The 21,548-nt window shown below is 42.1% G+C and overlaps 1 protein-coding gene across 14 annotated transcripts in view; it reads right to left on the bottom strand.

Annotated features, from left to right (window-relative positions):
* LOC111748342 (heat shock transcription factor, X-linked member 3-like) overlaps positions 1-21,548 on the bottom strand; it is a 145,909-nt gene that overhangs the window by 31,869 nt on the left and 92,492 nt on the right. For 11 of the 14 annotated variants that reach the window (XR_010319676.1, XR_010319674.1, XR_010319681.1 and 8 more), the window contains one exon: positions 12,046-21,548. This exon is cut by the window's right edge and continues 20,061 nt beyond it. The exons of 2 other annotated variants lie outside the window; for them this stretch is intronic. The gene's annotated coding sequence lies outside the window, so the exon portion shown is untranslated. Of the gene's footprint in view, positions 1-57; positions 129-12,045 lie in introns of those variants that run through there. One more of the 14 variants, XM_064277692.1, reaches the window with a different exon arrangement.

The raw sequence follows: 21,548 nt of genomic DNA, 5'->3' as shown, positions 1-21,548 counted from the left end.
ATACTTTCCCCTGAATCCCAAGGCTTCCCTCCTACTAACAAACGCAAAGAAGCTCACCATGGGCTCCCCCTTCCAGGAACAAACTGGCGAGGAGTGAGGCCATGACGCATCAGATTTGGAACCCATTCCTGTCAAGTTGGTAGATAATTAATGCATGTTCTCTCATCTTAAATATCATCCTGGTCAGGGATGACATAGTGTGGTATCTTCTCATTGCTCATTTGGTTGCTGCACGGCGTTAGATGGCAGGCTTTGAAATAAAAATATTCACAGTAACAAGTTGAAGACCTATGCATTATAGTCATGACACGCACCTAAAGCAAAAGGCATCATGATACGGCTTCCAGAGTATCTGCCACACCTATGGAAAAGAGCACATGACAAAAGCACTCTTAAACATCGTTTGCCTCTAGACAAAACCATTGGAAAGGGGATGGAGGTACCCGCTCAGAAAGGAAAGACGCCTTACCACTTTCCAATGAAACATCAAGGAAAGGGACTGCAGCATCAGCATGTTGCTCGCTGGATCCAAACTGCTTCAGGCGATGGAAAACTGATTACTTCTCTACCATGACTGATGGATAGTTGGCTGGCCCACACATTCTTAGCTTCCGTAATACACAGACTCTTGGCTAGGCAACTTTAGAAACCTAAACCCCACCAAAGCTCTTGGTGTTGTTCAGTGAATGCTCTATGCATCCGTCTCTTTCAAGGCATTCTACTGACTGCTATCAAACGCTCATTGATCTCTTGCCAGTCATTTCCAAAGACTGAGAGGTAGGTATAGCCCACCTACAGTCCACCGACAGTGCACCTGTACTGCATTCGGTGAAGGTCTCAGGTCAGTGCATTATTGGGGAGCTGGACATATGAACAGCAATTGCAAGCGGGTTGCCTCAGCAACCTGAAAGAGTACCTTAGCATATGGCCCACCGACAGTACTTAGAAAATAACCTTTTCAAAAGTGCCATTATTGAGCTGTTTTTCAACTGTGCAACAATTTCAATATAAAAAGACTCAATTTCCAGTTGCCAGCATAAAGTAAGGACTATAAACTAGTGGATTAACATTTTCTAGGCATCTGTATGGCACTTGAAAATATGTATGAGTGAAATAAATAGTTTTAAAGGACATGTGATGTCTTTTTGTATTTCAAAAATAATTTTGTTATTTGCTAATTTTTATAATAATCATTTGGAAGGCAAAAACTGAAATTGGTTTCCCTGCAGATTTGTTCTTCTTTATCACACTGGTCTATTATGGTAGAGTGGCGATGAGTCATGAAACTGCCTTGTTCCCATTTTTCTTACAAAAAAAAATCCCCAGGGAACTCAGGGAATTAAAGTCTTAAATTTAATTTCAATATCTGGTAAGCTGTGAGGACAATTATTAAGGCAGTCATTTATGAGTACCTAGGGAAAATCCAAGTGATAAACAGTAGTCAATATGGCTTCTTCAAACACAAATCATACCAAACGAAGCTCCTTCCTGTTCAAGACAGGATGACAAGCTGAATGGAGCAGAGGTATCATATCTAATCAAGAGAGAAGCGTCTGATGTAATTTAATCTGACATTCTTAGAGGAATAGCAGAGAAAGACAATAAATAGAGCTAGTAAATGAGAAAGCCCATGGGACAGCCAGAACTGGTTTTTTGCAAGCTCAAAGGAAGTGTTGAGTGGACAGTGGGAATAAGTTCCCGGCACAGTACCACCCAGATCATGAATAACCACTCTTGGGTGATATCAATATAGACTGCAATGTTATTCAATGATTATACAAACTACAGGTAGTTACATAGACTATTGGGGAAAGGAATAAATTAAGTACATTATTAATATATTGTAGACGTTTAAATCAACACCATGTAATGGGCTTTTTAAAGTCAAGTATTTCTCACATAGGGAATTTTCATTAAATGAATGTAAGTGTTACTGGAAGGAAGCTGTCTGGACAAAGGAACCACAGAGAAAGAACCAGGGACTGTTATGATAGGGAACAGACTCCTCTACAATTGAAGGGAGGGGATCCAAGACTCCCTTTAGTCTATACAGCAAGCCCAAAGCCTTAGCCTAATATTCAAGGCTCTTCATAAACTGGATCTGACCTACCCTTTAGTTGTATTTAGTACTACTCTCCACCCAGTCAGGCCAATTGCCATTCCCTATGTTTGCCCACCTGTAGAATGTACAGTTCCTCAGCCTAAACTACATTTCACCTCAATGTCTTCCCATAAAGTCTCATCCTTCCTCTATGACAAGCTCAAATGCTCCTCTCTCACACAGGCTCTTTCCAGGTTACCTAATCAGCATTAATTTCTTACTCTCATAGCACCTTGTTTAAACTTCTGTATAGGCCTGTATCGTCCTCCTCATATGAGAGCTAACAGCGTACATGTCTGCTTCCCCACTAGACTGTGAACTCCTAGAAGGCATGGGCCGTGTCTTGTTCAATCTTTATCTTTTTCCCAGCAGATATTCAACAAATATTGGTTAAACTGAATTGGATTGGGACCAGAATAAACACACCATCTAGACATTTATTAGTAGGAATGTCCCACAATTCCAGAGTAATAGCTACTGGTTTGGCCTTGACCTTTCCAGATTTTCTGTTCCCACCCCCCCATGCCTGGAATAAAATAAAAATTAAAAATAAATAAGCAAACAAATTAATTAAAACCTTCCAATCATTCCATTACTATCAGACAGTGAAGAAATAAAAGGCCTTGGTATGACATGTGGAGTGACTTTTCTTTGGATTCTGAGGGACTTAGAAATGCCCAGTCCAGTGACTGGGCCACGGCCACATCCTGATTCTGAATCCCCAAAGCATGAAGGCAAGGCAGTTGGAGAATCAGGATTGGAGGCCACTAGAAGGAGATGGCAATAGACATCATCTCCTAGTTACCACGTACCTTCTCTTGGACTCCGCATTCAGATAAACCTGAATTCAAAGAGGCAACTCTCAGGGTGGGCAGCCTTGATAAGGAAAGCGGAGAATTCTGATGAGAAAAATAAAATAAAAGACCACTTCCACTTTTGCATATTGGTGTTTTGGGTCCAAGTAGGGATTGCAAGCCCGTATCCTATAACTGATGTGGAGCATGAAGAGATCCAACAAGAATGCCTAATTGCTGATGACTGTGGGTGAGGTCTTTATTTACAGTATAACACAGGACAGACAGACTGTGGGACTTCCTAACATGAGAATCCTTTTTCAGCTTGACTTAGAAGCAGGAAGTGTGTCTTCCCACCCAAGTGTGCTTCCATCATGAGAACTCAGCACCAGCTTCAAGCACAGAGCCAGCCATCACAGGCTCATGGACGGTTAGAAGTGCTCCGCACGACCGGCTAGCCGAGAAACGCTGGCTGACTTCAGGGAGGCAGTACATGTATTGGTTAAAAGCATGGTTTCTAGGGTCAGGTAAACCTGGTTTCAAATTCCAGCTCTTTCACCTATTAGCTGTGTGACCTTGGACAAAGTCCTTAACCTCTCTGTGGTTCATCCATAACTTGGGGGTAACAACTACACCTTCCATGTGAGTTTGTTGTAAGGATTAAAGAAAGTGATGCTCATGTGATATATTTACAACAATGACAAAAAAAAAAGAGTAGCCACTGAGGCTGCTTATGTACAACCAAACACCTCATGAGTTTTGATTCCTTGGTTTGGAGGTTTAGGGTCATGGTTCCATGGGACATCCCATTTAATTGGCCTAAAAACATGTTCAGTGCTTCTGTTCTACATCCTGGTTCCTTGTGTAGTGCTTGCAGTCTCAAAAGCTTGCAAGTGGCTGTTCAAGGCACAATAATTGGTCTCTATTCACCTAGAGCAACAAAGAAGGCAAGTCAGGAATAGAAGGAGGAAATGGAATGTGTGGCTAATTGCCTCCATGAACAACTGTCTCCTTTGCCATGAGACCGTAAGAACTGGATGGTGTCCAGCTACTATTACTGAACATTTTGATCAAAGACTGTATAGAAGAATTCTGATCAAAAGGGGGAAAATATAGAACAGAATTTAAAATTCTCATGGAATCCCGATTTTCTGGAACTACAAAGGTTGGATGAACCCCTGAAACTACTGCCCTGAGATAATCTTTAACCTTAAACCTAAAACCAAAAATATTCCCAGAAGTCTTCTTAAAACCAAACAATAGTTTAGCTTAACTAGTAAAGAATGTCTGCCTCGAGCATTGTGCTCTTTTAAGAACTATCTATATGGGATCAAATTGACAACAGCAACTGGAAGGATTAGGTAGGAATCTTAGGGGTCAGTGAGTTTATGTTAATGGGGGAGGAATAACTCAGAAAAGGAGGGTGAGAATGTTTGGAGAACTTGCAGAATGTAATCAATGTCACTGAATAGCACATGTAGAAACTGTTGAATTGGTGTATGTTCTGCTGTGTGTATTCTCAACAACAACAACAAGTAAATGAATAAAAAGAAAGTGATGTAGGCAGTAAGCCTACTGTGTAGTAGGTGCTCAGTAAGGCTGAGCAGGAATGAGCAGCTCTAGGGGGGAGGAGGTACACTGCACACTGTCCTAATCCTAAGTAGTGAGGACACATACAGGCTGAAACTGTAGGAGAAAACTCTATGAAAAAGAGAAAAGAAATAGTCATCAAGCAGCGAAACAAGCTCTGGAGTCTGGTTTGGGAACTACCTTGAGAGCTGGCCGAGGCCAGAGTGGACACAGATGTTTGGGGAGGGAAACCTAGCCAACTACTTTTGATATCCCCGGGGCATTTGCCAGCCATTGGCATCCTTAAAGTGGCAGAAGCCATAGCTGGGAAATGTCCCCAACATAGAGAAAAGGTCAAAGAAACTTATGACAGTGAATAAAAACTGAGTCTATACATGCAAACCCAGCCAGCTTGAGTGCCTTCTAGGGAAATGTCAGCAAAACCTCAGGACTTTCCTGAAGATACGTTTCCACCATGTAGCCTTTAAAGGAAGCAGAGGATCACGTGTGGGGACTTGGAAAGTGCACCAAGATGTATCCACATGGAAGTATGTGTACAAATCTGCTTAGTATACTTCAATCTGTTTCCTTAAAAAGGCACATATGGAAGACGCAAGGCGGAGCCAAGATGGTAGAATAGACAGACGCTTCCGACGAGCCCTTTTTACAACAAAGACCCGAAAAAAAAAGTGAAACAAGTAAATTTGTGACAAGCTGGGAGCCCTGAGCATCAAAGGCAACCTTAGACAACGAACTGAGGGGCACGGGGAGGAAGAGACTCTTCAGAAGTAGAGAGGAGTTACCGGGCCTGAATCTCGGGAAGCCCTCAGGCACCAATCCCAGGGCAGCGGTGGTGGTGGTGGTGGGCTGGTCCTAGCGTTCAGCCGCAGTTTTCTTGGGGAGAAGCAGCCAGGCACACAGCCCACTCACACCTCCGGAACCTGAGCAGAACGGTGTTCCCGGCAAAAGCTAAGTACTTGCGTATATTTTTCAATGCCCGCCCCCCACCCGCAAACCAGCTTCAGCGGCTGAATTCCACAGGCTTGAGATAGACACTGCTGAGCACATACCTAGAGCCATCCTCCTGCCCTTGGGGAAGGAAAAAATTTGCATTTGGGGGAAAAGATAATTTGCTAGCTCCACTAACCGAGGGAGCTCAGGACAAAAGCAGCTCCTGTCCAGGCATTAACCGTCCATGGACTCTGAGCACCCTTCCCTTCTGCATGGACCTGTGTGGGCCTGTTTCAGGAGAATAAGCCCTTGTTGACAGACTCCAACCATTTCAGCAGTGCGGTGGAGAGGTGGGTGTTTGAAGTTTGACATTGCTTTACCTATTAAACAAGGTCCCCACCTACCCACATCAGGGACCTAAGGACTGGTAGCTCCACTCAGGTCACCTAGCCACCCAAGACAGGGGCCCAAAGATAACTGGTACCTCCCAGTCCTTACAACCAAAAACTTTGGATGCCCATGATCCTTCTGCAGAACCCACGCACCTGCACATTCTAGGGAACAGGGACATGATTTCCTCAGAGATACTGGGGGGTGGTTCTCAGCTCACTGCCTCGTTCAGAGCATGACCCCCTGCTGCAATCAGATACTGGTATATACTCCAATCACCCCTGCCCCTCTAAGACTGTAAGACAGAGTCTGTTCCACACACTTGATGATCAGCTACCTGGAAACCTGAGCTGAATTCATACAAGAAAACTGAATGGACGCCTAGACTGATATACCTCATAAAAGGTCTACCATCTGGGGACAGGACATCAGAGCTCCAAAGGTGAACATAATCAAGCTAGCTCACTCAGCCAACCCATAGGGGTATATCAAAACAAAACAAAGCAAGAAGCTATGACACAGTAAGCAAGCATAAACTAATACAATAACTTATTGAGGGCTTGGAGACAAGAGTCAATATCAAGTCGCATAAAGAAACAGGCCATGATCACCTCAACAGGCTCTCAAAACAAAGAATCAAGGGATCTTCTAGATGAAAGTGCATTCCTGGAATTACCAGATGCAGAATACAAAAGTTTAATATACAGAACCCTTCAAGACATCAGGAAGGAAATGAGACAATACACAGAACAAGCCAAGGAACACACAGATAAAGCAGCTGAAGAAATCAGAAAGATTATTCAGGAACATAATGAAAAGTTTAATAAGCTGGAAAAATCCATAGACAGGCAGCAATCAGAAATTCAGAAGATTAACAATAAAATTGCAGAAATAGACAACTCAACAGAAAGTCAGAGAACCAGAATTGAGCAAGCAGAAGCTAGAATTTCTGAATTCAAAGATAAATCACTTGGCACTAATATATTTGAAGAAAAATCAGATAAAAGAATTAAAAAAAATAAGAAACCTTAAGAACCATGTGGAACTCTATCAAGAGAAATAACCTACAAGTGATTGGAGAACCAGAACAGGGAGGGATGACAGAAAATACAGAGAAAATTGTTGAGGATTTGTTGGCAGAAAACTTCCCTGATATTGTGAAAGATGAGAAGATATCTAGCCAAGATGCTCATCGAACTCCACATAAGATAGATCTTAAAAGAAAGTCCCAAGACATATTATAATCAAGCTTGCCAAAACCAAAGATAAAGAGACAATTATAAGAGCAGTGAGGGATAAAAGAAACGTCACCTACAAGGGAGAGCCAATAAGAATAAGCTCAGACTACTCGGAAGAAACAAACCATGCAGGCAAGAAGGCAATGGGATGACATATTTAAAAAATCGAAGGAAAAAATTACCTGCCAAGAATCATATATCCATCAAAACTGTCTCTTAAATATGAAGGTGAAATTAAGACATTTCCAGATAAACACGAGTTGAGGGAATTCATAAAAACCAAACCAAAACTACAAGAAATACTAAAGGGAGTTCTTTGGTTAGAAAATCAATAATATCAGGCATCAACCCAAGACTAGAACACTGGGCAGATCAACCAGAAGTCAACACAGACAAAGAAATCCAAAAAAAAAAAAAAAAAAAGCCCAACACAGGGTAATGGCGATGTTATTATACAAAAGAAGACAACATTAAAATAGTAAAGAGGGACTAAGAAATGTAATCATACACCTTCCATATGGAGAGGAAGATATGGCGATACAAAGAAATAAAAGTTAGTTATAAATTTAGAAAAATAGGGGTAAATAATAAGGTAACAACAAAGGAGATAAACTATACTACTCATCAAAATAAAATACAAGAAAAAAATAGAGACTGAGCAGAAACAAAATTCACAAAAACAAATATGAGGAAAGGACAATATATAAAGATAATCTACTCAGCACATAAAATTAAGTGGGAAAAAGAAACTGTCAACAACACAAAAAAGACATCAAAATGATAGCACTAAATTAATACCTATCAATAATTACCCTGAATGTAAATGGACTAAATGCACCAATAAAGAGACAGAGAGTGGCAGAATGGATTAAAAAACAAGATCCATCTATATGCTGTCTACAAGAGACACACCATAGACTTAGAGACACAAACTAAACTCAAAGGATGGAAAAAAATATATCAAGCAAACAACAATCAAAAAAGAGCAGGAGTGGCAATATTAATTTCTGACAAAATAGACTTTAAAGTTAAATCCATCAGAAAGGGTAAGGAAGGACACTATATAATGATTAAAGGGACAATACACCAAGAAGATATAATCATATTAAATATTTATGCACCCACTGACAGGGCTGCAAGATACATAAAACAAACTATCAGCATTGAAAAGTGAGATAGACATCTCCACAATAATAGTAGGAGACGTTAACGCACCAATTTTGGTGAAGGACAGGACATCCAGAAAGAAGCTCGATAAAGACACAGAAGCTCTAAATGCCACAATCAACCAACTTGCCCTCATAGACGTATACAGAACACTGCACCCAACAGCAACAAAATATACTTATTTTTCTAGTGCACATGGAACATTCTCTAGAATAGACCACATATTAGGTCATAAAGCAAGCCTTAGCAGAATCCAAAACACTGAAATATTACAAAGCATCTTATCTGACCATAAAGTCATAAAAGTGGAAATCAATAACGGGAAAAGCAGGGAAAAGAAATCAAACACTTGGAAACTGAACAATACCCTGCTCAAAAAAGACTGGATTATAGAAGACATTAAGGATGGAATAAAGAAATTCATAGAATCCAATGAGAATGAAAACACTTCCTATCAGAACCTTTGGGACACAGCAAAAGCGGTGCTCAGAGGACAATTCATATCAATAAATGCACACATCCAAAAAGAAGAGAGGGCCAAAATCAAAGAATTATCCCTATAACTCAAACAAATAGAAAGAGAGAAACAAAAGAAACCCACAGGCACCAGAAGAAAACAAATAATAAAAATTAGAGCAGAACTAAATGCAATAGAAAACAGAAAAAAAACTGAAAGAATTAACAAGACCAAAAGTTGGTATTTTGAAAAAATCAACAAAATTGATAAACCACTGGCCAAACTGATGAAAGAAAAACAAGAGGAAGCAAATAACCTGAATAAGAAATGAGATGGGCGATATTACAACAGACCCAACTGAAATTAAAAGAATCATATCAGATTACTATGAAAAATTGTACTCAAACAAATTTGCAAACCTAGAAGAAATGGATGAATTCCTAGAAACAGACTACCTACCTAAACTAACACAAACAGAGGTAGAACAACTAAATAGACCCATAACAAAAGAAGAGATTGAAAAGGTAATCAAAAAACTCCCAACAAAAAAAAGCCCTGGTCCAGACAGCTTCACTGCAGAGTTCTACCAAACTTTCAGAGAAGAGTTAACACCACCACTACTAAAGGTATTTCAGAGCATAGAAAAGGACGGAATACTACCAAACTCATTCTATGAAGCCACCATATCCCTGATACCAAAACCAGGTGAAGACACCACAAGACAAGAAAATTATAGACCTATATCCCTCATGAATGTAGATGCAAAAATCCTCAACAAAATCCTAGCCAATAGAATTCAACAACATATCAAAAAAATAATTCACCATGACCAAGTGGGATTCATACTGGGTATGCAGGGATGGTCCAACATTAGAAAAACAATTAATGTAATCCGCCACATAAATAAAACAAAAGATAAGAATCAGATGATTTTTATCAGTTGATGCAGAAAAGACATTTGACAAAGTTCAACACTCATGATAAAAACTCTCAGAAAAATAGGAATAGAAGGAAAATTCCTCATCATAATAAAGGGCATTTCCACAAAACCAACAGCCAACATCACCATAAATGGAGAGAGTTTGAAAGCATTCTCACTGAGATCGGGAACCAGATAAGGATGCCCTTTGTCACCGCTCTAATTCAATATCGTGTTTGAGGTCCTAGTCAGAGCAATTAGGCTAGACAAAGAAATAAAGGGCACCCAGATTGGCAAGGAAGAAGTAAAAGTATCTCTGTTTGCACATGACATGATCTTATACATAGGAAACCCTAAGGAATCCTCCAGAAAACTACTGAAACTAATAGAAGAGTTCAGCAGAGTATCGGGATACAAGATAAACATACAAAAGTCAGTTGGATTTCTCTACACCAACAAAAGGAACATCGAAGAGGAAATCACCAAATCAATGCCATTTACAGTAGCCCCCAAGAAGATAAAATACTTAGGAATAAATCTTACCAGAGATGTAAAGGACTTATACAAAGAAAACTTTAGTACACTTCTGCGAGAAACCGAAAGAGACTTACATAAGTGGAAAAACATATCTTGTTCATGGATAGGAAGACTTAACATTATAAAAATGTCTGTTCTATCAAAAGCGATCTATACATTTAATGCAATTCTGATCCAAATCCCAAGGACATTCTTTAATGAGATGGGGAAACAAATCACCAACTTCATAGGGAAGGGAAAGAGGCCCCGGATAAATAAGGCTTTACTGAAAAAGAAGAACAAAGTGGGAGGCCTTACTTTACCTGATTTTAGAACCTACTGTACCACCACAGTAGTCAAAACAGCCTGGTACTGGTACAACAACAGATACATAGACCAATGGAACAGAATTGAGAATCCAGACATAAATCCATCCACATATGAGCAGTTGATATTTGACAAAGGCCCCAGAACAGTTAAACGGGGAAAAGACAGTCTTTTTAACAAATGGTGCTGGCATAACTGGATATCCACCTGCAAAGAAATGAAACAAGACCCATACCTCACTCCACGCACAAAAACTAACTCAAAGTGGATCAAAGACCTAAATATAAAATCTAAAACTATAAAGATCATGGAAGAAAAAATAGGGACAACGTTACGAGCCCTAATACATGGCATAAACAGTACACAAAACATTGTTAAGAATGCAGAAGAAAAACTAGATAACTGGGAGCTCCTAAAAATCAAACACCTATGCTCATCCAAAGACTTCACCAAAATGGTAAAAAGACTACCTACAGACGGGGAAAGATTTTTAGCTATGACATTTCCGATCAGCGTCTGATCTCTAAAATCTACACGGTACTGCAAAAACTCAACTACAAAAAGACAAATAACTCTATTAAAAATGGGCAAAAGATATGAATAGACACTTCACTAGAGAAGATATTCCGGTAGCTAACAGATACATGAGGAAATGTTCACGATCATTAGCCATTAGAGAAATGCAGATCAAAACTACAATGAGATTTCATCTCATTTCAACAAGGCCGGCATTAATCAAAAAACACAAAATAATAAATGTTGGAGAGGCTGTGGAGAGATTGGAACACTTCTACACTGCTGGTGGGAATGTCAAATGGTACAAACACTTTGGAAATCGATTTGGTGCTTCCTTAAAAAGCTAGAAATAGAAGTACCATACGACCCAGCAATCCCACTCCTTGGAATATATCCTAGAGAAATAAGAGCCTTTACACAAACAGATATATGCACACTCATGTTTACTGCAGCACTGTTTACAATAGAAAAAACATGGAAACAACAAAGGTGCCCATCAACGGATGAATGGATAAATAAATTATGGTATATTCACACAATGGAATACTGCGCATCAATAAAGAACAGTGAGGAATCCGTGAAACATTTCATAACATGGAGGAACCTGGAAGGCATTATGCTGAGTGAAATTAGTTGCAAAAGGACAGATATTGTATAAGACCACTATTATAAGAACTTGAGAAATAGATTAAACTGAGAAGAAAACATTCTTCTGTGGTTATGAGAGGAGGGAGGGAGGGAGGGTGGGAGAAGGATATTCACTAAATAGTTGGTAGATAAGAACTACTTTAGGTAAAGGGAAAGACAACATACAATACAGGGGAGGTCAGCACAACTGGACTAAACCAAAAGCAAAGAAGTTTCCTGAATAAACTGAATGCTTCGAAGGACACTGTAGCAAGGGCAGGGGTCTGGGGACCATGATTTCAGGGGACATCTAAGTCAACTGGCATAATAAAATCTATTAAGAAAACATTCTGCATCCCACTTTGAAGAGAGGCGTCTGGGGTCTTAAATGCTAGCAAGCAGCCGTCTAAGATGCATCAATTGGTGTCAACCCACCTGGATCAAAGGAGAATGAAGAACACCAAGGACACAAGATAATTACGAGCCCAAGAGACAGAAAGGGCCACATGAACCAGAGACTACATCATCCTGAGACCAGAAGAACTAGATGGTGCCCAGCTACAACCGATGACTGCCCTGACAGGGAGCACAACAGAGAACCCCTGAGGGAGCAGAAGAGCAGTGAGATGCAGACCCCAAATTCTCATAAAAAGATCAGACTTAATGGTCTGACTGAGACTGGAAGGACCCCGGTGGTCATGGTCCCCAGGCCTTCTGCTGGCCCAGGACAGGAACCATTCCTGAAGCCAACTCTTCAGACAGGGATTGGACTGGACAATGGGAAGGAGAGTTTGCTGGTGAGGAGTGAGCTTCTTGGATCAGGTGGACATTTGAGGCTATGTTGGCATCTCCTGCCTGGAGGGGAGATGAGAGGATGGAGGGGGTTAGAAGCTGGCGAAATGGACACGAAAAGAGAGAGCAGAGGGAGAGAGTGGGCTGTTTCATTAGGGCGAGAGTAATTGGGAGTATGTAGCAAGGTGTATATAAGTTTTTACATGAGAGACTGACTTGATTTGTAAACTTTCACTTAAAGCACAATAAAAAAAACAAAACAGGGCACATATGTGCATGTGTGTACATAGAAGTCTGTACACACAGATATATAATGTATAGAAAGTTTCTAGAAGGATACACAAAAAAATTGTTACTCATGGCTGTGCCTAAGGAATGAGAGTGGGGTCTTGAAGCGGGAGGAGTTTTCTTCTCATTTTATATCCTTTTGTGCTGTTCACATTTTTACCATGAATATACATTACTTTTATAATTTAAAGAGGAATACCACACAAAAAAAGAAAAAAAACCCTCTGAAAATTCAATACGTAGCACAGCGCTTGGCACAAAGTAAAAAAACAAAACAAAAAAAAAACCCATTGCTATCAAGTCATTTCCGACTCATAATGACCCTATAGGAGAGAGTAGAACTGCCCCATAGGGTTTCTAAGGAGCAGCTGGCTGATTTGAACTGTCAATCTTTTGCTTGGCAGCCAAGCTCTTAAGCACTGTACCACCAGGGCTCCTGGAACAAAATAGGACTCAGGAAATGCATGATTGAATGGAAGAAGATCATTCAATTGCCCCATCCGTTGATATATGGGAAGAGAGAAGGAAGAGTTGAAAAGACATAAAAGGGGAGAATAGAGAGATCTTGGAAACAACCTGGAGCAGTTGTCATTCGTGCCAAAGAGAAGAAATAGAAAGTAAGCCACCAAAGGAAAAAGCTGACGAGGATCTTTCCCACCCCAGCAGCTCCTGCTGTCAAAGGTTCCAATGTGCTTTGCAAATTCTGTTTGCAGATCTCTGAGAGAGTATAAAGAAAAGGCTCTTTACGTGCTGGGCTCCAAAGGAAAGGAGCAGAGCAGAGGTTAACTGCCTCCACCTGGCCACGAAAGATGCATTGCCACGAGGCTGAGCCTGGGGAGGAGCCTGGGGATGCCACAGAAAGTGCAGGAAAATGCCCCACATTGGTATAATATACAGCGCTGGCAGAACCCTGCTTTTCCAAATATGATAGCTTATTAGAGAAATGCCTTTCCACTAAGGACAGTAGCCATGAGAGGTAGAAAACCCGACATCATCCACTCTCTCTTAGAGAGCCCAAGGCAGATGACATTCCTCCCCTAGAAATCCTAACACTTCCAATGATGTATGAGGGAGATTTACACTAACAAGTCCTAAATGAGAAACACAGACACAAGGCAGCAATACAGAACGCAAAGGGGAAAAGAAAAGAGGACCACCTTTACTGGCTCATCCTGATGCATTGCAAAGTAATTATGAATTGCCAGCACACTTTGTAATTTATACTTATAAAAATAATTACAACTTTATTTAAAGTTTAATGGATGAAGGTATCAGAGTCAAGTTAAAACAAATGAACATATATGCCATTGTCTTAGAGATCAATCCAATTAGCACACTCAGGGGAGATGGCCACGTTCCAGAGCAAATACGGGGGAGAAATAAGGAAATCTGGTCCTACAGCAAGCCAAGCACACCTTTGTTTTAACAAGGGCAAATGCTCTTTGGCCAAAGTGCTTGGACCAAGCACAGTGCCTTTCTTGCCAATAGAAAAGTCCATACGAGAGCTACTTTGCCCTTATTCAATGAAAGCCATTTATACCAATCATTTTCAATTTTGTGATTCAGCGGTAAGGGGCTCTTATAAATAATGTTTTCTATTTCATTTTTCTTTATTTTCTAGACTCTTATTTTTCTCTCCTTTCTATTTTTTTTTTTCTATCTAGATGTAAAAAAGAGAGAGAGAGGATGCTTCCTGACTTTGGGCCGACAACTCATCAAATGGCCCATAAACAACATGCAAGAGGAATTCAGACATCTTCTCTTCACCAAACAACCTTTATGCCTTCTCTTCTCCTTTCTTCTCTTCCACAGCTATTGTCAGGAGATCTGAGTGCTAGGCCTGGCTGTGTCACCAGCTTGCTGTGTGGCCTGGGGAAGTGCTTTCTCCTCCCTCAGGCTCACTCTCCCCATTTGTACAGTGAAGGGTCCCCCAAATGAGCACTAACATTCGATGGCCTTGTCTCCAGTAAGTCTGAAGCAGAGAACACTCAGGAGTCCTCCTCTCCCAAAGAGCAACAGGGATAGAGGCCCTCCCTAGTTGGACCCTCACCCCCTTCTGGAGGATGCCCGCCCTTCAGTGCTCTCCTCAAGGCAGTGAACATTCCCCAACATGAAGGTGAGGGTCTTCCACACAAGCTCTAAATTGACATCTCAGGGATCTGAGTCAATAGACGTTGTGCCAACCAATGTGTCTGGCACAATAGACACTCAATTAGGAGAAACAGTAGAGGCTCAACTAATACCTTGTGATTGTCTGACCGCTTTGGTAAAAGAATTCCTCACAACACTTCACTCAAGGCCCCCATGATCCTGCAATTGTCTCTGCCCAGTGCCACATTGCCGTCTTCACGGACCTGTTATGGATTGGATTGTGTCCCCCAAAAATGTGTGCCAACTTGGCTAGGCCTTAATTCACAGTATTGTGTGATTGTTCCACCATTCTGTCATCTGATGGGATTTGCCTATGTGCTAGAAATCTTACCTCTATGATGTTAACGAAGCAGGGTTAGAGGCAGTTATGTTAATGAGGCACGACTCAATCTACAAGATTAGCTTGTATCTTGAGTCAATCGCGTCTGAGATATAAAAGAGAATCGAGCAGAGAGACAGAGGGACATCCTACCACCAAGAAAGCAGAACCAGGAGAAGAGCACATCCTTTGGACCCAGGGTCCCTGCGCTGAGAAGCTCCTAGACCAAGGGATGATTGATGGTAAGGACCTCCCCACAGAGCCGACCGAAAGAGAGCCTTCCCCTGGAGCTGGCACCCTGAATTAGGACTTCTCTCCTCCTAGACTGTGAGAGAATACATTTCTCTTTGTTAAAGCCATCCACTTGTGTTATTTCTGTTATAGCAGCACTAGATAACAAGAGAGTATCCAAATGTGCCTGCCTTTGCTGCTCACCTAGGCCACTTACTATTCTTCTTTGAATTGGGTTTACCTTGGACTAGCTGATACGGGCCTGGTCCCTAACTTCTGCCAGATCTTATGAGAATAGCCCCTCACCTTTGGTCTGCTCTTCTTCGACCTGGTTAACTGCTTCCAAGAACAGCTTGTGTAGAAGCTATTATACCAACAACAGCAGGCACCAAATAAAAAGAATCCATTAGCCCCTGTACTCTAGCACAGGAAATTCCTCTCCACTCAGGAAATTCCTCTCCTTCAAACTTCCGCAGGCATCAGCTCTGCTGGCTCCCAAAGCACTTGGCTTCGTGTACTGTCTCCCTAGCCTTATCTAGTTCCATGTCAGGTCGCCTGCCTTAATCCTGACCCGCTATTCCCTCAAGACACTGATCTCAATCTACACTGTTCACCAACCCTGGGCAAGAGGTGCCACATCTGTGTCCCCCACCCTTCTGGGAAGGAAGACTGGATAACCTGTATGATGTGGTAGATAGCATTCCCCAAACACTTTCACATTCACTATCCACTAACTGGTATCCTTGGCATCACCCTGAGAGTGAATAGACCAGGAAAGATATCTCCACAATGCCTCACTTGACACTTGAGGAAACTGAGGTTTGGAAAGAGCAAGTCCTCAGCACAAGAGCACACAGCTAGCCAATATGCATGCCCCTGCTTTGGCACTGGGACTCTAGGTTATTTCATCAAGCCAGAGCACCTCTGCAAGAAGTTGAATGCTGCTGGGCTGAAGACTAATAGCAATAATAATTCCATCTTGGATTTACATGCAACTTTGCTTCCAAAAAGATCACAGAGACATTTCTCACCCCTTTCACCTAATCATCCCTTATTGGCTCAAAAAACCCAACAGCATCACTCTCCCTACTTTAGGCTATGTGTTGTTGTTGTTAGGTGCCGTCAAGTCAGTTCCTACTCATAGTGACCCTATGCACAACAGAACAAAACACTGTCCAGTTCTGTGCCATCCTTACAATCATTGTTATGCTTGAGCCCATTGTTGCAGCCACTGTGTCAATCCACTTGGTTGAGGGTCTTCCTCTTTTCTGCTGGTCCTGTACTTCACCGAGCATGATATCCTTCTCCAGGGACTGATCCCTCCCGACAACATGTCCAAAGTATGTAAGATGCAGTCTCACCATCCTTGCTTCTAAGAAGCATTCTGGTTGTACTTCTTCCAAGACAGATTTGTTCGTTCTTTTGGCAGTCCATGGGATATTCAATATTCTCCTCCAACACCACAATTCAAAGGCATCAATCCTTCTTCAGTCTTCCTTATTCATTCTCCAGCTTTTACATGCATATGATGCGACTGAAAATACCATGGCCTGGGTCAGGCGCACCTTAGTCTTCAAGGTGACATCTTTGCTTTTCAACACCTTGAAGAGGTTCTTTGCAGCAGATCTGCCCAATGCAATGGGTCTTTTGATTTCTTGACTGCTGCTTTCATGGGTGTTGATTGTGGATCCAAGTAAAACGAAATCCTTGACAACTTCAATCTTTTCTCTGTTTATCATGATGTTGCTTATCAGCCCAGTTGTGAGGATTTTTGTTTTCTTTATGTTGAGGTGTAATCAATACTTAAGGCTACGGTCTTTGATCTTCATCACTAAGTGCTTCAAGTTCTCTTCACTTTCAGCAAGCAAGGTTGTGTCATCTGCATAATGCAGGTTGTTAACGAGTCTTCCTCCAATCCTAATGCCACGTTCTTCTTCATATAGTCCAGCTTCTCGGACTATTTGCTCAGCATACAGACTGAATAGGTATGGTGAAAGAATACAACCCTGATGTACACCTTTCCTGACTTTAAACCACTTAGTATCCCCTTGTTCTGTCCGAACAACTGCCTCTTGATCTGTGTACAGGTTCCTCATGAACACAATTAAGTGTTCTGGAATTCCCATTCATTGCAATGTTGTCCATAATTTGTGATGATCCACACAGTCGAATGCCTCTGCATAGTCAATAAAACACAGGTAAACATCCTTCTGGTATTCTCTGCTTTTAGCCAGGATTCATCTCACATCAGCAGTGATATCCCTGGTTCCACATCCTCTTCTGAATCCAGCCTGAATTTCTGGCAGTTCCCTGTTGATACACAGCTGCAGCTGCTTTTGAATGATCTTCAGCAAAATTTTCGTTGCGTGTGGTATTAATGATATTGTTCTATAATTTCGGAATTTGGTTGGATCACCTTTCTTGGGAATAGGCATAAATATGGATCTCCTCCAGTCAATTAGCCAGGAAGCTGTCTTCCATATTTCTTGGCATAGACAAGTGAGCACCTCCAGTGCTGCATCCATTTGTTGAAACATCTCAACTGATATTCTGTCAATTCCCTGAGCCTTTTTTTTTCACCAATGCCCTCAGTGTAGCTTGGACTTCTTCCTATAGACTACAGAGACACAAAAATTCTCCCACGTCGTCTATCTCAGAATTTTAACATGAACTTAGCCTACACAGTCACTGACTCCATAGTTTCCCATGGCTATTTCTAAACTGGTACATAGTGGATAAGAGTCTAGAAACAGTAGCTTCCATACTGAGGGCCGGCCCCATACGGCTGGGCCAAGATAGGGCAACCTGGCTTAAGGATGCCCATGTAGTCTTTGTAGGCCATAAATGGAACTTGATTGGGGTTTCCACGGAGCAGGCTTGAGAGATCCAGGACCCAGAGACCAGGCAGACTCATGATGGCTTTGAGGGGGAGGTGTGCAATGAGTGGTGAGAAGTAGAGGCAAATGGTATCAGGAAGGATCAGAAGTGACAGGGCAATGTCCCCACAAAGCAAATGGAGCATACTTTTAGAGATTCTGGTAACCAGCGGTAGGAAGAAGTCTAGGTAAGGCAGGCAGTAGCTTCAAAGAAGGCCAGCAGTAAGCAACAAGGGGGCTATGAGGCATCATGGAGGCTCAGACACAAGCTATAGACAGAGATTTCAGCAGACAAGAAGATGGGCAATTTCAGATAGTCCTGGCAGTGGCCAAGCCCCAGACCCCAAGAAGACTGAGAAGATCAACAGAAGTCCAGTCCTCAAAGGATCAAAACCAAAAAAACCAAGTCCATTGCCATCGAGTTGATTCCAACTCATAGTAGCCCTATAGGACAGAATAGAACTGCCCCATAAGGTTTCCAAGGAGTATCCGGTGGATTCGAACTGCTGCCCTTTTGGTTAACAGCTGTAAGTCTTAACTACTATGCACCAGAGTTTCCCCTCAAAGGACAAGGACACCAAGTATGGAGCCAAGGAAGGAACCGAGGCTCTCTGCCAGAAGGATGAACAAATCTGTCTTGGAAGAAGTACAGCCAGAATGCTCCTTAAAAGAAAGGATGGCAAGACTTCGTCTCACATACTTTTGACATGTTATCAAGAGGGACCAGTCCTGAAGACGGAGGACATCATCCTTGGTCAAGTAGAGGGTCAGTGAAAAAGAGGACCCTCAACGAGATGGACTGACACAGTGGTTGCAATAACGGGCTCAAACACAGCAATGATTGTGAGGATGGTGCAGGACCGGGCAGTGTTTCATTCTGCCATACATAGGGTCGCTATGTGTCAGAATCGACTCAAGGGTACCTAATAACAACAACGGGTAGGCAATGAGTTCCTGGACATGGGCTTGGTCACAGAATGTGGCAAGAATCGATTTATTAGGACTGAGCCACAGAGTCTGAGGAGGACCTGCAGCCACACTGCCTCAATGGCCGTAGACCCTTTAAAACTCCCTGGCTACAGACAAGAAGGGGCTCAGACCCATGCTGGGTGGGGTGGAGTAGAGTGCTATATCTACATCTGGAGGCCACTTAGGCCCAACTACAGACATAGGAGGGCTGAGGGAGGCAGAAGCCAACAGGCCCATTACAGGGTTGTAGAGTGGAGAACCCTATAAGAAAGCCTGTAAGAAAACTCCAGTGGTACACAACACCCGCCACTCTGACCTGGGGGTCTTGGGGTGTGGATCTCCCTTTATCATTCCACAGGATGCCATAAATATCCTCTGGAGTCACTGCAGGGAGAAACACCACCCTAAATATTACAGAAGCCTAGAATGGTAGAGCTGAAAGAATTCAAACCCCATCACTAAAATAAAAAAAAAAAGGAAATCTGAGACTCAGTCCCTTTAGAGACTTTGCCAAGATCACATCATGATTTAATACGAGAGGATTGAACCCAGGTTTCCTAATTCCCAGCCCAGGGTTCTTTCCACCAAATCCCAATGATGAATATTCCAACACCCAAGCCAAACTGAAGACGGCTTTAAGATAGCCCAATTTCCATCCAGGCTGATTTATCTCATTTTATTTCGAAACACTCATTTGTCAATATTAATCAAGGGGGTGGAGTGACTTCAGCAGCCACTCAGTAATCCTAGACACCATTTACAACAAATTAACCCACCTTCTGAACCCTGACTTACTTTGTCCCTTGGAAAAGAAAGGAAATACCTACAATATGCACCGCACCACAAAGCATGCTATATTTAGTAAATTTCAGTAGCATGCTAATCTCAAAATTCCAATATTTCCTCGTTGCTATAGTTATGGCATCTGGTTACATCAGAGTTCAGCAGCTGTGGGCGGTGCTAATGCTGATCCCAGCCAACTTCGGGGGTTTTGTTTCTAATGCAGAACAATGGGAGCAAAAGCAGTCACTCTCTCCCCTACCTCCTCCCAGGAGCAAAGGCCCTTAGCTAGTCTGGGTTAGACCCCAGGTTGGCTCCCCAACTGGCACCAGTACATCCAGAGCCCTGAGTCCCAAGGCGCTGACTTGATGATGTGAGCAGCTCGGGATCTGGAACTGGGAGCCGCGTGCTCAGATCCTGCTAATATGTCAAAGCTTTTGTCAGCTCACCCAGAGAATTCTGATATCCAGTACAGCTGGATGCTTGGGTGTCCATTTCTTTCACAAACATACTATGTGAGGATATCTGGATAGACAAAATGAGGGCTTTCAAAAGGGGTCATCATTTTGGGGCTTGCAGTTTTCCATTTTTGAAATGTTGAGGGCATCGTTTCCTTGCTTTTCAAGAGAAGTCGTCTTAGGCAGATTTCTGAAGTCCCCACACTGGGCCCATCAATGGGCTCCCACCTCTCGATACAGCCCTCTATTTCCTTGACTATGAGTAGAGACCTGGTCTCTACATTGGAGTAGTTATTCTGAACATTTATGGGCTATCAAAAATATACATGACAGAGTATTTCTCAAATGGTGACAATAAAATCCATACTCTGCAAGGATCATATGAAGTATGGTATGCATTTGTAATGACAAGCTATTTCATAGGGCTGGAACGTAGAGCTAGCCCCATTTTCGAAGGGGCATTTAGAGAGTTTTTTGTAATCCTTTCTCTCAAATGTTAATTTCTGTCTTCAAATTGGCTATTTCACGGGTACACACATTTTCTGGAAAATAAGATTTATATCTGAGTTTAAATGGATTTTTTAAAAGACCATTCACACACACCGACTGAGGTTGTTCCATTCATGCAAATTGATAATGGAAAATTTCTTGTAAAGAAGTTCTGCTAGCAGACTACAGCATATCACTGGCAGAGCAAATTCTCAAAATGGCCCCCAGTTGTCTGAGTGTTTTGGAGGGTGATGCAGCCCTCAGTGACCAACCTCCACTGGTTTCTGGTAAATTGGCTGGATGGCTTACACGCAGCACTATGTTTAATATGTGAAGAGCTTTCACACTGGCAAGGGACGTGACTTGGCCTAGCTGTTCCCAAGGAGTTTAACCTAGGGCCAAGTTATAGGAGATAAGAGTTGGTTTGGGTTCAGCCTAAGGAAGAACCTTCTACTACGGCAACCTGAAGATGGAGTGGGCTGCACTGACACAAAATGAGCACCCTATCGCTGGAGGGTAAATCTGCATTGACATTGGGTAAATCTGCTGCCAAGGACCTTTTTAAAGTGTTGAAGAGCAAAAATGTCACCTTGAAGACTAAGGTGTGCCTGACCCCAAGCCAC

The sequence above is a fragment of the Loxodonta africana genome, chromosome X, assembly GCF_030014295.1.
Source record: "Loxodonta africana isolate mLoxAfr1 chromosome X, mLoxAfr1.hap2, whole genome shotgun sequence".
Classification (NCBI taxonomy): Eukaryota; Metazoa; Chordata; class Mammalia; order Proboscidea; family Elephantidae; genus Loxodonta; species Loxodonta africana.
Note: the sequence above shows the minus strand (reverse complement) of the source record. Positions and strands in the feature narration are given on the sequence as shown.